Source organism: Onychomys torridus, chromosome 4, assembly GCF_903995425.1.
Source record: "Onychomys torridus chromosome 4, mOncTor1.1, whole genome shotgun sequence".
Taxonomy (NCBI): Eukaryota; Metazoa; Chordata; class Mammalia; order Rodentia; family Cricetidae; genus Onychomys; species Onychomys torridus.
This window is the reverse complement of record NC_050446.1, coordinates 35,812,752-35,828,323: the sequence shown is the minus strand read 5'-3', so window position 1 is coordinate 35,828,323 and position 15,572 is coordinate 35,812,752. Positions and strand designations below refer to the sequence as shown.

Here is a 15,572-nt window from a genome sequence, read left to right as displayed (position 1 = left end):
TTTTGGTTTGGTGCATGGTGGGAAAAGATTGTAAATACTTTAGGCTTTGTGGATAATACTTTATTCCAATTAGTCAATTTGCTGTCGCAGGGCAAAGGCAGATGTGACAGCATGTAAATAAGTGTGTGTGGTTTTGCTTCAGTAGAACCATGCTTACAAAAGTAATCATTGCATCAGCTCTGGCCCTCAGGTCAGCTTTATTTATTAATCTGTCAGCCCTATTTGGATCTCAGTTGCCTGTCTACAAGTAGTTAAGGGGAATGGGGATCCAGAGGAAATGAATACTTAGGAAATACTGCACATACTTCAAAAAAACCAGTGTCGGGGGAGAAACGTGGTACTTGTTCACATTCAAACCAGGTGATGCAGGAACCTAGCTGCTTACAGTCAACACTGAGCACCACCTCCCCAGCCATGTCCTAGTATCCCTTTCCCACTGGGATGTGCCATCACCACCAGCATCACCAGCTGCATCTCCCAAACCTCCAAAGCTGCTCTTCAAAGCCTCCTGACACAAAGTCAATCCTGTTTTCCTCTGAACTTTTAATAAAAATCATGTAGAAAACAGCGTTGTGAGAAAAGGTTGAGAAAAAGATGCCTGTGCATAATCACAGCTTTTAATTGAAGGAGTTGCACCATCGACCCTTTTTTTCTCAAAGGAAAAGACTTTTCTTGTTCCTTATAATAGTCTATGTTAACCATATTTCTACTAATAACTGTCATAAGATAATCTTAATTATTTACCTACAATTTTCATGTGACACAAGACTTGGAGTTAAAAACCTCAATTTATTTCAGAAAACATCATGTAGAAGTACCTAAGGCCTGTTATAGGGAAACAATTTAAAGGATGGGTGTCACGACCGCCTCGACCAGCAAGGAAGATGCAACACCAAGCTCTTCTTTCAGCAGTTTACTCAGGAACCTTGAACAATCTTCTGACTCCGGGGAAAGCCCACCCACGACCTAAATAGTCCCTGGGTGGCCAACCCCAGCCTGCCACGTGGGCACTGCGGATAGGTTCAGGTTCACGGAAGCAAGCCAGATCCTAGGACTAAGCCAAATATGGAGTTGTTTACTCACCATCGGGAAAGTGGGGGCGGAAGCCAGCGCCATCTTATGGGTGTGGCTGTGTGCAGCTCTCTACAGGTGGGGCTATAGCTTGGTGATACATCACTTACCCAGAAAAAAAATAATTAAAAAAAAAACTTATAATGTAACAATTGATTTTAAATTAATATCAATATAAGTCTTTAAAAGTTATGAGTCAGTTCCTTTCCATGCTTGAAGTTTCATCATATATCTTAGAGCAGACTAATCAAAGCAATAAGAGCTCTTCATGGACCTAGACATGTTTCTGAATCTGTACTTCATTGCTACATCCCCACACTGTTTTCTAAAAGCCAATGCACAACTGTGGAGTAGCCCTCTGTAGCTCAGATAGCCTACTGGCTTCCAGTTTCTGCCTCTGGGTTTCCATTCTTGATCTGGGCTCCTCTCTTAAGAAGTCATTGTTGTGAGGATAAAGCTGGTTCCAAATCAAGGTTTCTTTGATTTTTTTTTTTCTCATCACAATGGAAGTTTTTGCCTGCTCTTACACCTTAGGGAGGTGATAGCCTTGGATGTTAACAGGCTTTTCTGTTCTTTTCAACAAAAAACACGAAGTTTGCATCGCTGGTGACATGCAAATGGAACCCAGGATCAATTTAAAGCGAGTTCATGGTTAATTTTTCTACCCCTCAGATCATACTTACAGGACGGTAGTTCTAAATGGTCATTTGTAAATAGAAATAAAAGCTCAAAGTCATAACAACTGTCTTCCAAAGCTTCCTGAAACTGTCTTCCAAAAAGTAGGTGATGCTCTCCTCGCTCTTCAGATTGTAAAATTCTTAGTCTTTTACCAAAAGTCTGATCAAATCCCAGTCACCACTAGGAGAGAAAGCCAAGGTGTGGACTAGCACCTGTCTAAAATCATCTCTAATGGACATCGGGGAGATTCGGATTGCCAGTGTGACTCAGAAAACAATGATTCTAAAGGCTGTAGTTGGCCACTAAGAGGAGCGGAGACGATAGACAGCATCTAATAAGGGAGCAGAGGGCTGGTTAATTGCTAGATCCATCAACCTATTTCATTTGTAAACTTGATCATTATTATTGAGAATCTTAGCATACTGCCATGACCAAGAATACATATCCCTATCCTAAAGATTCCCTTGGCCTAGTGGGAGGTTGAGATCTGCTTGGCAAGGACAAGCATCAGATGCTGTGGGGATGGCACTCAACCAGGTAGGGTGTGGCAGAGATGAGTCAGAAGACTAAAAGAATGCTGAATATCCTTCTGACTAGATGTCTGTGGCACTTTAGAGAAAGTTGAAAAAAATCCTGGTTTAGAGAAAGACTGGTTGAGAGAGAAGAGACTGGTAAATAAAGGCCAAGTTATGGAAGTCCCTTGGATGCCTTAAATCTGGGAAATTCTAATAAGGTAAGTTCTGATGACTTTGACTAGTTACATATAAATAGTTTGTTTAAGCAATTAATGAATGAACATAGTAGCTTATATCTTTATATTTTAAAGGTAATAACTTGTTTGCAATGCATTATAGAGATTGAACTGATTCTATGATAATAGAAGAACCTTGTGTAGAAATTATATTGTCAATTGACGTGATAGTAAGAAAAGGAGTACGTTGTGGAGCATTAGTTGAAGATGTTTTACGTTTGTTTATGCTGTGGAACATTTATTTAATGATGCAAAGATGTGTTCCATTCTTTTATGTTGCATTTGTTTAACTCTGTGAAGCTGTGTTACTTTGCTTGTCTAAAACACCTGATGGTCTAATAAAGAGCTGAATGCCAATAGCAAGGCAGGAGAAAGGACAGACAGGGCTGGCAGGCAGAGAGAATAAATAAGAGGAGAACTCTGGGAAAAGAGAATGATTAGGAAGTGAGAAAAGGAGGAGAGGAGGACATTAGGAACCAGCCACCCAGCCACACAGCCAGCCATAGAGTAAGAAGTAAACAAAGGTATATAGAATAGAGAAAGATAAAAGCCCAGAGGCAAAAAAGACAGGATAATTTAAGAAAAGCTCACTATAAACAAGCCAAACTAAAGCCAGGCATCCATAAGTAAGAATAAGGCTCTGTGTATTGATTTGGGAGCTGGGTGGTGGGACCCCCAAAGAGTAAAGAGTAAAACCAACCAACAACAGAGTACTATTGCTATAGAAAGATCTACATGTTAATACTGAAGCAGATTCAAATGAGATTAGACACACTGATGGATGGGTGAGTTGTCAGGGGAAGCAGTTTATGTGAGGCCCTGGGGTGTTGGGCAGCCTAAGGAACTCAGGAACATAACTAGAACAGAATCTGAAGTATCATGAATCTTGAGTATTTTATCCTTATCCTGTTGGTGGTAATACAGTCTCACTGCTTTGGGTAGCCTCAATAAAGACAATCTTCAGTTGAATTTGGAACTTTGACTCCAGGGCTGTGGAGTCTGCTCATTTGGTAAAGCACTTGTCACACAAGTGCAGGGACCTGTGAGCTAAGAGCCTTAGGACCCATACAAAAAGCCAGGTGCAGCGGCACATACAATCCCAGAGCTGGAGAGAGATGGGAAGATCCCTGGAGCTGGCTGATCCCTGGAACTGGCTGGCCAGGCAGCCTAGCTGAATCCATGAGTTCCAAGTTCAGTGAGAGACCCTGACTAGAAAATCAGGTGGAGAATGAGGGAGATGTCCAGTGTTGACCTCTGATCTGCAAATGCAAAAGCACATATATGCATGCACACCCACATGCATTCACACACACTCAAAATGATGTGCATGCATATATACCAACAAAGAAATATAGTCTTTAGTCTATATCTATTTGTAGAGAAAATTCAGTACCCTACATTCTGCTGACTATCTGGGAGTTAATTTTTAGTAATAAGACTCTCTACCTTCAAGTTAAGATTCTAGGCACCACTGATTAAAATAGTTGATTTTAAATGTAAGAGAAAAAAATCTGAAGACAAATTTCTTTTACTAAATTCCTCTAGCATTCTTTTGATGAAATGCTGTAAGTTGAATCCCTTTTGGCTTACTCACTCTGGATACAGAGAACAATGATTCCTCTGTAGAAAGTTCCCAATCACTCTCTGGGATCTCACAGTGTGCCATTAGCCTTATCGTTGCTATGTAAGGAGTCCTACTTTCTTCAGATTTCCTGAGTCAGTTTTCTGCTCCTGTAATCATGTCTGCTGACCTCCTCGGGAATTCCTTGTTTAGAAATCAAGTATTGATTCCAAGACACACAATGATCTTCCTATCTCAAGTTTTAGTGGATGCTAAGCTGGACTTAGAGTTATTTTAAGTTACTCAACCAAAAGTAACAATGCAGCTACTGTTTAGAACACAGAGGTGCACACAGGTGCAAACACACATGCAGATACACACACAGCACACATACAGGTGCAAACTCATGTAGATGCACACATATCTAAAATATAAAATTTCTGTAAGAGAATTAAAAAGTATTTTCCTTTATTTCTACTTTATGTGCATGAATGTTTTTTGCTCAAGTGTATGTCTGTGCACCACAGGCATATAATGCCCATGGAGTCCATAATAAGGTGTTGAATCTCCTGAAGGTACAGACAGTTGTGAGTTTCCATGTGGGTGCTGAGAATCATCTCAGCACCCACATGGAAAACCCTGGTCCTCGGGAAGAACGGCCAGTGCTCATAACTACTGAGCAGATGTAAAAGGAGAAAAAAAAAAGTGTAAAAGCCCCTGTAAAAGGGTTTTCAACCTCAGCTTCAAGAAGAAGTCCACTAAGTAAGTCAGTGTGAACTTTATGTAGGTCAGTGTTGTGGATATAGGTCACATTTCCACAGGCCTTGGCTTGAGGCATGTTGGACTACATAGAAGGAAAGCAGGTTGTGAGAAGTGGAAAAGTTTGAAGCAAGAATGGAAAATTTAACCGCTAACTATAGCATCCTTTTGTGGTTTTCTGACTCAGTGCTAAGTCTGTACATAGGCAACAATGTACTGGTACATATTTACCAACTGGTCGGGCCTAGAAGGAGTGAAGTCACCCCTAATTTGTAGTTTGCACCAATTACAGCAGTGCAGACACCTCTGCCCTAACCTACTCTAAATGACTAACTGGATGTCACTGAACAGAGTTTGTAAGAGGTGTGCAATTATATACTATTTTATTTTATTTTTACCATACTGGTTTAATAATAAGCATCATTAACCTCAGAGATGGATAATGTGAAAATTAATAAAATAAACAGGAAGTGATTGGTTTTGAGTTTTTAATACCTTTTTAAAAAATAGTCTATTTCATTATAAATTTATATAAATTTAATGTGTAATAATGGGCATGTTTAAGAACTGGCTTGCATTTGTCCTAACATTTGAGAGGTGGTGCCCTCTAGCTGATCTGGGGCTCTTACAAACCTCTATATTCCTAGGCTCCCTAGCAAAAGGAAGCAGTACCTAAGTCCCAGAGGAAAGCCTGGTGAGCTCCTGTGCATTGCCACTGAAGGGCGAGTGTCAGGACCCGATGTGCCGTTATCAGCTGCACTGTCTCCCCAGCGCACTTCCCCAAATGCCAGAGTTGAGTTATTGTGCTCAGCAGATAGTTTACACTTGCCCTAGCTTGTGGGGCCCATTTGAAGAAATCTGGGTGACAGCTGATGCACTTTGAGGTCTTGACTAGTAAACTAAAGAGGCTGGGAATGGAGGTGATGCCTCTATTGTGGCTGCTGCCTAGTGCAGATAGCTTTGGAAGCCAAGTTAAGTCCCACGATGTACTGAACATGACCTTTAAAAAGTGATTTACTGGGTAATCTATGACCAAAAGAAGAGACTCCGAGCTGGGGATGAGAGGCGCTTCTCAAGGAGGTAGCACATATTTTTGACAAGAGTTTTACAATCTCTAGGAAAAGCTTGGCAATAGACACTATCCTCAATTTTAAGAGACAGGCGGAAGCTCTCAGGAAGAAATAACAAGTAGGAAGGACGGAACTATACTTGGTGTTTATATCAGCTACTTTTCTTGTCACTGTCACCAAATGCTTTGCAACCTAAGGAGTGGAGACTTTGGTTTGTTTATGCTTTGAGAGAATATAAAGTCCATCATGACTGAGGAGGGCACAGTGCGACCAGACCTCCATAGTGGGACCAGATCTCCATGGTGGTAGGAGTGTGAGATCGCTTGCTCATCTCTCAACAGACACGAAACAGAGAAAGAAGGCCAGTTTTCTCTCCCCCCCCCTTTTTATTTCAGTTAGGGACCCCTGCCTAAACAATGGTGCCACCCGCATTCAGGCCAGATCTTAACCAATCAGTCAATCCTCTTTGGACACACCCAAAGGTATACTTCACTCAGTGGTCTAGGTGTTTCTTAATCCAGGCAGGTTGACAATCAGATTTAACCATCACACTGGTGAATCAATGTTAAATGATGGTGAATCTCCAGAGCTGTAACTGGAAGGCTGATAGATATAGCACAGGAATTAGGGCTGTAGCTTCACTATGAAATTATCAAATGTGGGAAGCACCTCTGAAGACAATCAGCCAATGAATATTTTAGAAAGTAGAAAATAGCAAAGGTCACAGTAGACCATGTCTTAGAACGCTTGGAGAACATGACATTCACAAAGCAATACCTCAAATACGGAGAATAAGCCAGTAAATATCAATCAATTGTAAATATCGACAACAAGCAAAGAACAGATCATTCTTCCCAGTGGGTCCATAAAGAGCATGGGAGAAGAAGAGTTTCTCAAACATGCCCAGGACCAGCAATATAATGGATCCCAATCAAAACAAACTGAAAGCTTAGCACATACAGGCCTGTCAGTGTGAGCCTGGGAGGCTCCAGCAGCTTTGGGGACATTCACAACTCTCTTGAGTGTATTCTGGGAGCTGAAACAGAGGGGATGGCATGGGTGTGTGTTAGTTACTTTCCTATTGCTGTGATACAACACCCTGACCAAGGTGTTTGGGCTTACAGTTCCAGGTTAGTGTCTATCCTCATCATCAAGGCAGGGAGTGTGGCAGCACACAGGCACAGAGGCTGGAGCAGGAGCCAAGCGCTCACATCCTGAACTGCAAGCAGGAAGCAGAGAGAGCAAACTAGAAATGGTATAAGTCTATAAACCTTACTTCCCGCCTCCAGTGACACACTTTCTCCATCAAAGCCACACCTCCTAAGCCTCCCCAAACAGCGCCACCAACTGGCGGCCAAGCATTCAAATGCTGTAGACTATGGGGGACATGTTATTCAAACTCCCACAGGATGCTAGAGGAAGAAGAGCTTTCAGTCAGAAGAGGTCAAACACCTGGGGTCACTATTGAGTGGGCTCTGGACCAGACATCCTAATGCATTACTGGCTCAGGGAAACCCAGCAAGGGATAGTGCAGTATCCAAAGCACTAGTCATTAGAATAATTTCTAACTCTATGGTGCCAAGTTTCCCTACATTTCTTATACAACAAGCTACAATCCCAGCAAGGCAAAAAAAAAAATTCCACACTACAGCACATGGCAGGGCCCTCCCGGCAGAGAGCCGAGGGTAGACCCAAGGGACTGTATTTTACAAATATATTTTAGTGAAGTTGGCTTACTGCCCACTTTCTGAGAAGTACAGTATAATTAAGCCCAGTCCCCTGCTGATGAGCCAGGTCTGGAAACACTTGTGTTGAACAGGCACGGTTGTGGCAGTCCCACCTGGAGAGCAAGCCTGACCCCTGTGAGGAGCAAACTCCTCGCCTAGCTGTGACAATTAACTTGTGGCAGTTGCCTGGAAACATCTCTTCCTTTTCTTTGGTTCTGGTAACTTTGATTTTTAATTCTGCTATGTTCCCTTATGCTTAGTACTATATATATCATTCCAAATATTTCTTGGAAATAAATAAAAAAAAAATAACAGAGTTTTTTTTTCACATCTAGTCTAAGGAGAAAGCAAATGGCACTGCTGAAATATTAGTTGAGTGGTAAATTATTTTTATAGCAAATATATATATATATATATATATATATATATATATATATGAGAATATCCTTGAAATTAAGTTTTTTAACACAAATAGGCAATTTTAAAACACGATACTTATATGCTTAATAAGCATGTGCATTTGTAGCATTCCTACAAACACTCAACTGTTTGCATTTATAATGTGCTCTATTAACTGAAGAGGAAGCAGTCTTAAGTTTCCATCAGATGTGCAGAGAATGCTTCTCTTTGCTAAGCTTTTGTGGCTCTTTAATCTTATGGCATTTTCAAATCCCACAAACAGGAAGGGTTACACTCACCGGGCGAACGTGTGTGGGCTTGAAAGCTGTAAATGTTTTAAAAGACCTAGGCTCTTTGAGGCTTGTTTTCCCCTCACACTCAGAGGTTTTGGTTAATCAAAGCATACTCCACAAAGCCTCCCTTCCTAGGACGTCCACAAGTGACCTCACGCTGGAGCAGGCTCAGCTAGGGTTTCCTCCAATCGTGGTGGTGAATGGTCTATTTTCAGAAAGGTTTGCTTCTGTCCCCTTTGATGTCACTTTGGCCTACGCTCATTCTAAAGCACAGAGCTGGAGCTGTCTACACAGGATGTTTCTGTCTAAAGAACACACACAAGGAGGAAATATGGTCTGTGTCTGGCTAAAGTGATAAAATTATTTTCTAAACCCAGGATCTCAGCAGAGGACAGATTTGCTGATGACAGTCTTCAGGCAACCAAGGATACGGTATGAGAAAGGTATATATCCAAAAGGAGGCCTTCAGGAACATTCTTGTTGGAAATCACAGGGTGCATTATTTGTTTTCTTGAGATGACTGGTCACATTGTATTCACAGTCAGGAAGCAAGCAGATAGTAGAGAGAAAGGTAGCTAGGCTATCAAAGCTCAAGACTCCCTTCCCAGAATCCCTTCAGCAAAGCTCCCTGTCTAAAGGTTCCACAGCCTTCCCAAACAGTACTTTTAGCTAGGGACAAAATGTTCAAACAGGTGATCCTATGGGAGAGCGTGTCACACCCAGATCACAGCACACAGAGTTTGACAGATATGAACCATGATCTCTGAAAGAGGACAATTAATATTATAATGCAGGGCTGGCAAGATGGCTCAGTGGATGATGATGCAGCCCGAGTTCAATCTGTGGAACCCAACCTAGAGGTAGAAGGGGCAAACCAATGTCACAGAGTTGTCCTCTGAATCTCCGCATGTGCACCATGGCATGGGCACCCACACACAAATAATAATAAGACATAAGGATTTTCTGAAAGAAGGATTATACTGTGGAGTCTGTGGAGAGCTCATCACCCTTCACCCCTACGACAAGGCTGGCTACACCTCCAAGAATTAGAATCATGACCTTTAACTTTGCTCAGTCCCAGGCAATGGAACCAACTGCCCAGCAGCTTTAGTTGAGAGCAAAAGCCCCCTCCTTTCAGGAGTAGCACTGAAACCCCCTTTCCAGCTTAACCAGTAGACTTCACTGTTTACAGGGGTCATGTTTAAGCTCCATGGCGGGCCAGGTCGGGGTTCTCTGGTCCTGATCACTGCAGTCTTTGGAAAGGGAGATGACATCTTCTCTAAGAAGCCTTTCAAGTTGTCACTCTGCTCTGGGAAGAATGTGAACAAGGAGCAACAGCCGATTTCTCATTGCCTTTTGTCAGCTATATCAAAATAGATCGATGTTTGGCCATTCATTAAAATAAAATTTTGTTAGCCTTCACTGTCATGTTTATGCCAGAAACTTGCATGAGAACACCTCCTCTGTGTGTTTTCCAGGTTCCCCTTTCCATATTTACTACCCTCTTAGGGGTTTGATTAAAATTCTGACATAGCATTACACTTTTCAGGTTGTGTATTATTGGAAGCCAGTTTCATTATATTCCTCTGGTCTATGATGCTCCTCCAGAAGCTCCTCCATTTCCTTTGAGAGCTATCCCAAGAGATGCCCTGTGGAAGATGAGTGAGAACATATCCCACTTCATATAGGAAAGGAAATCACAGGATTTCTGCAGCCTTATTTCTGCTCACACCCAATCATGCTCAATGCTAGGGTTACCTTGGCAGGAAGCCAGGGACACTGCTTTTGTCTTTTGCTAAAGAAAATAAATGACCACTTATCCCAAGGCTTAGTCTGGAAGGCTGGGTCCTCAGGCAGAGGAAAGCCTGCTGAGGGAGACACAGCGAGGACAGAGCCACTGACGAAGCTGACTGACATTCTAGCGGTAGCCAAGAGTACGTCAGCTTCGAAGGTGATAAGCGAAAAGTGCCCTAGGAAAGCCACAACCAGTATTAGTGTATTTCATTGTTTTCTAAAAGTGTGTTTCAAATGGCTAAACAGCAACGCGCGTGCGTGCGTGTGTGTATGTGTGTGTGTGTGTGTATATATATATGTTCATGTGTGTGTGGTTATGTTTGTGTGATGTTGTTAGGTTTCTTCTTCTATTTCCCCCTTTATTTTTTGGAGACAATGTCTCTCACTAAGTCTAGAGGTCACCAAGTAAGCTAGACTGGCTGGCAGTGGCCACCAGGGATCCTCCATGGCCTTCCCGACACACCCCAGCACTAGGACACTAGGGTTCTAAGTGCATGCCACCATGCCCAGCCTTTTGTGCATGAGTCCAAGGAAATGTAACCCTAGGCCCTCGTGTTTGCAAGGCAAGCACTTTACTAAATGAGCTGTTGTCCCAGCCCTCACCAAAGAGTTCTGATGAAGCAAACATTCTATAATATTCTTACAGTGGAAATTAGAAAGGTTACTTTAAAAAAGAAAAAGAAAAAAAAAACAAAAAAGGAGGAAAACTAGCAACCTTCCCCAAGGTGTTTATAAAAGTAAATTTTTATGCATTTGTGTTTTGTTGTTGTTTTGGTCTGGTTTGGTTTTTTTTTTTTTTTTTTGCCTCAAATGTTAAGGCTGTTTGTTGAGCCTCTTTGCTGATCATTTCCTAGGCTGAAAGAAAATCAACGTTGACTGCATTGCCATGGGCAGCTGAATCACTATAAAAAATCTCTGGCTCTTTTGATGTTTGCCGGCTGCAAAAGTTCTGAGAAATGTGGGAAGGAAGAAAGAGAAGGGGAAGGGGGTGTAAAGCAGTGTTGAAAAGCCAGGCTTTACGACTCTTGTTTACTTAAATCGTTGGCTGGAGGGTAAGGGTTGGGCTGCTTTTGTTGTCTCAGGACTGCATCTTCCAACTTGCCTGTGAAGTCTAGACTCCGCTCCAGCTCCAGCTTCACAGTGCAGTGTCTACCTTAGAAACGCAGGTACCAGCTACAGCCTGTTATCACAAGGAGTAAAAGGAGATAAGACTCAGCTAGGGACTGGAATTTGATAGCATGGTAGCATATTTTATTAGCATGGTTTGTGTAAGTTCTGTGCTTAGAAAACACATCTTTTGGATCTTTTGTCATCAAAAAATGTTACTTACGTCCCTTTTGCGGTTTCTTCTAAAGCAGTGGTTCTCAACCTTCCTAATGCTGTGACCGATTAATACAGTTCCTCCTGTTGTGGTGACCTCCAACCATAAAATTATTTCATTGCTACTTCATAACTGTAATTTTGCTACTGATATGAATAGAAATGGAAATATCTGATATGCAGAATAGCTGATATGGTTGTGACCCACAGGTTGAGAACTACTGCTCTAAAGCATCTTCCAATGAAACTAACTGCTCATGTTTATACTTTTCTTTTCTTGACTTTGAAAACATTGTTGCTGTTGATTTCTGTACAAATGAAAGTGGAAGAACTTAGAGAAAGTGTCTATTTTGTTAAACAACCCTGCATCATGAGTTCCCTTATTATACATCCATTAAAATGGCCATTTGTCATCTTAAAGGTTTTTAAAAACTCAATTGCATATTAATCATGAAGCTAAACCAAGTCTGCCATCAACGCATTCATGAGACCCACTGTGCAAATTTCCTCATGGTGCCAAGACAGATGTCTTTTCTCAGGCTCATGTGGCAAGTGCTTCCGTGTGTGCGTCTCAAAATCCAGCATTAGGCTCCACCGTTGCCCACTTGGTGGGTATTACCTTCCCATGGCTCTGTTGCAGCTGTATGTTTGCTCAGGGATATGACCAAATGCCTGGCAAGAGGAAACCTGAGGAGGATTTACTTGGTTCACTGTACCAGGCCTTTTCTTTCAGTCCACCAACCAGCTCCCAACTCATGACACAGAGATTTGTTATTAGTTTTGAATACTCAGCTTAGCTTAGACATGTTTTTTGGCTAGGTCTTTTAATTTAAATTAACCTGTTTCTCTTCTACATTTTGGCTCGGGGCATATTACCTTTCTTCTGTATATCTTACTTTAGCTACTTCTCTATGTCCGTCTGTCTGTCTGTCTGATGGTGGCCTGACTTCTTGTCCTGGGTGTGTCCCCCTTTGTCTCTTCCTTCTCTCATTCTTCCTTTTCTTCTTTTTGAGCCTAGATTTCTCCTCCTTTTTATTCTCTCTGCCTGCTACCCCCACCTATCCTTTCTCTGCTTAACTATTGGCGGTTCATCTCTCATCAGACCAATCAGGCAGGCAAGGTGAAACAGATGCAGCAATCCTTTACATAATTAAACACACACCCTTACACCATTAAACAAATGAAGCATAAACAAAAGCAATACACCTTTACATAGTTCAAGTAATATTCTGCAGCAAAAATAAATGTAACACATCTTTGCCCAGTTAAAATAATATTCTGCAGCAGTTTACAGCTCAGGGCAGGAAAGGCAATATTGGTAGTATTTGGCTCTTGGCTGTGGCAGCAGGAGAGTGAAGTTGCTTGTTCACATCTGAGTGGATCAGTAAGCAGAGAGAAGGAAATGCCTGCCCTTAGTTCATTTTACTTTTTGTTCTAGTTTATTCAGTTAGGGACTCCAGCCCCTGGGATTATATCACCCCTATTTCAGAAGGATTTTACCTCTTCAGTTAATCCTCTCTGGAAACACACTCACAGATATACTCAAAGGCATGCCTCACTAGTGCTGTAGGCATTTTATAATTCAATTGATTTGGTGATAAAAAAAAAAATTCTAACCATCACTTCAGGGTTTTTTAATTTGCCTTGCAGAAATATGATTATTGCACATATTTGTGTTGTACATAGTGCTTTCTTATACAAGTGTTTAGTAAATGAATTTGTATTTTAGCTTTCAGTTTATGACAAAGGAAAAACAGTGTGTTATAGTGGTATTGTGTTCCCCAAAATATTGTGCATGTTAATAAACTTATCTGGAGTCAGAGACAGAACAGCCACAATATTAAACATAGAGGTTAGGCAGTGGTAGCACATGCCTTTAATCCTTGCATTCCAGAGGCAGAATTCCCTCTGGATCTCTGTGAGTTCAAGGTCACATTGGAAACAGCCAGGCATGGTGCCACATACCTTTAATCCCAGAAAGTGAGCCTTTAGTTCCCAGGGAGTGATGGTAGAAAGTAGAAAGGTATATAAGGCATGAGGACCAGAAATTAGAAGCTTTTGGCTGGTTAAGCATTCAGGCTTTGGAGCAGCAGTTCAGCTGAGATTCATTTGGATAAGGACTCAGAGGCTTCCAGTCTGAGGAAACAGGATCAGCTGAGGAACTGGCAAAGGGAGATAGCTGTGGCTTGTTCTGCTTCTCTGATCTTCCAGCATTCACTCCAATACCTAGACTCAAGTTTGATTTTATTAATACGACCTTCTAAGTTTCCTGCTGCAGTGTGTCGCTCATGCCCGCAATGCTTCTCCCTACTCCCAGTCTTAGTAAGTCTGCCAGGTTTGGCTTTTAACTTTCCTGATTCTTCAAAGAAATCAGATATGAGGTTTGTTCTCCTTCAATCCCTCTTCTCTCCCACCTCCTCAAATGATTAAGTATCTTACAGAACCATACTTATTTTATAGGTATAAATGGGAGGTATATGTTTAATATATCAATTATTTTGTCAATTCCTGTTTCCTGGGGTAGTTGGCGGGATGTTTTGCATTGATGTTTCACTTCATTCACCGTTTATTCTGTCTTTCATTCAGTGGTGTTTCTCTTTTATGTTTTATATACTTTGTTAGTTGTCAGAGGTACCAAGGAATTTCAGCCATAGTCAGTGTGTGTAGGAAATACAATATAGTAATGAAGAAAGTCATCCAAAACCACAGTGCATGTCAGTAAGGGGATATGTGAAAACTCCTGCTGCCTCATTAAAGGCAAGTAACACTCTCCAAACTGGATTCTACTGAAAAATTTTCTGTTATCAAATAAGTTTGGACAATAAGCACATTAAGCCTTCCTCTCAAAGGTTCCGTATATATGCCCCCAAAGCACTGTAAATAATATGCACAACTCTTCTATGAAGACACCGTTTTACTTTGTTTTAGGTTTTCCCAAACTTACTTGCACACATATATCATGGTCCACATGTTAATATACAATGGGATATTTACATTCCACGAATTTGGAAAATGAACCAGTAGGCACCACATCCTTGCATAGCTTGGATCTGGAAACTCTGACTAGGGCCAAAGAGTAGATGAAGAAGTGACAGACGTATAGCCACAGAAAAGAAGATCAGGTGGTCTGGACTCTCTGATGGAGAAGCCACAGCACCCTGAAAACTCAGCATGTTTGTTATATACAGTTAAATGGAGAGGTGGAGTTGTTGTGTACAGCTCAACAGGAAATGGCATAACTAACAGAAATAAACAAGGAAACACAGTTATTCTATATGACTGAACTAGGAGGCAGGTTTAACTGATCTTGGTAGAAGCACTCTCTGCAGGAGAAGAGTTTTCAGGCCATAAACATCCAGGGAGAAAGCTATGGCATAAGTTTTGTGCACACACTCAACATGGGCACACAGACCAGAAAAAAAGCTTTGCCATCATCCCTCTCAGATTCACTGGAGAAAGCCTTTGTCATGTCTATGGGAATGAGACATTGGGGTCCTTGACATGGCCATGCCTGTGTAAAACAATACACATTCACTCAGGACTTAACTTACTCCCTAAAAGTTACCAGCTAGTACAGCTTGTGGTATGCTGTTCTATTATAGAGATTAAAACATACATGTTCTCTTTTTTCACAGATTGTGAGAGTCCAGGTCCCACCTTTTAAAGGGTTCTTAGGAGGATGAGAGGGGGATAAGAAAATATTAGATTGAAAGAATGACCTAGCCAATGAGAAGAAAGACAAAAACACAGGATAGTTTTGGGAGGGCCTGGATCAATACCCAGCAGCCTTGAAGGTTTATTCAAAAGGCTTTTTACAATATGCCAAGGGGAGAGGCAAAAGACCTCCCCTCTGCAAGATCAAAGCACACTCCACAGCCAAGTGTAGACATTTCTAAACACCTGGTAAACACACCCGTGAATAAATCATCTCCTTATACATGGGTAAAGCATGCCCAGATTCTCAGACCTTGAGTAAGTTCTCACTAGATATTCTCTGTGGGCTCCCACAGGTTCCCTTTCTTAATAATAATATAAAGGGCCCCTCAAACCCCTCAGGTGGGCTGTGTCTTAGGTTGCTTTCATCACTAAACAGCCTTACCCATCATCAAGATACACTTTCTGCCAAGTTTACTCTCTCTTAGGTTGACA

The 15,572-nt window shown here is 41.6% G+C and overlaps 1 protein-coding gene across 1 annotated transcript in view; it reads left to right on the top strand.

The window, feature by feature from the left end:
• Ccdc148 (coiled-coil domain containing 148) overlaps positions 1-15,572 on the top strand; it is a 188,046-nt gene that overhangs the window by 150,581 nt on the left and 21,893 nt on the right. The gene's annotated exons all lie outside the window — the stretch shown is intronic.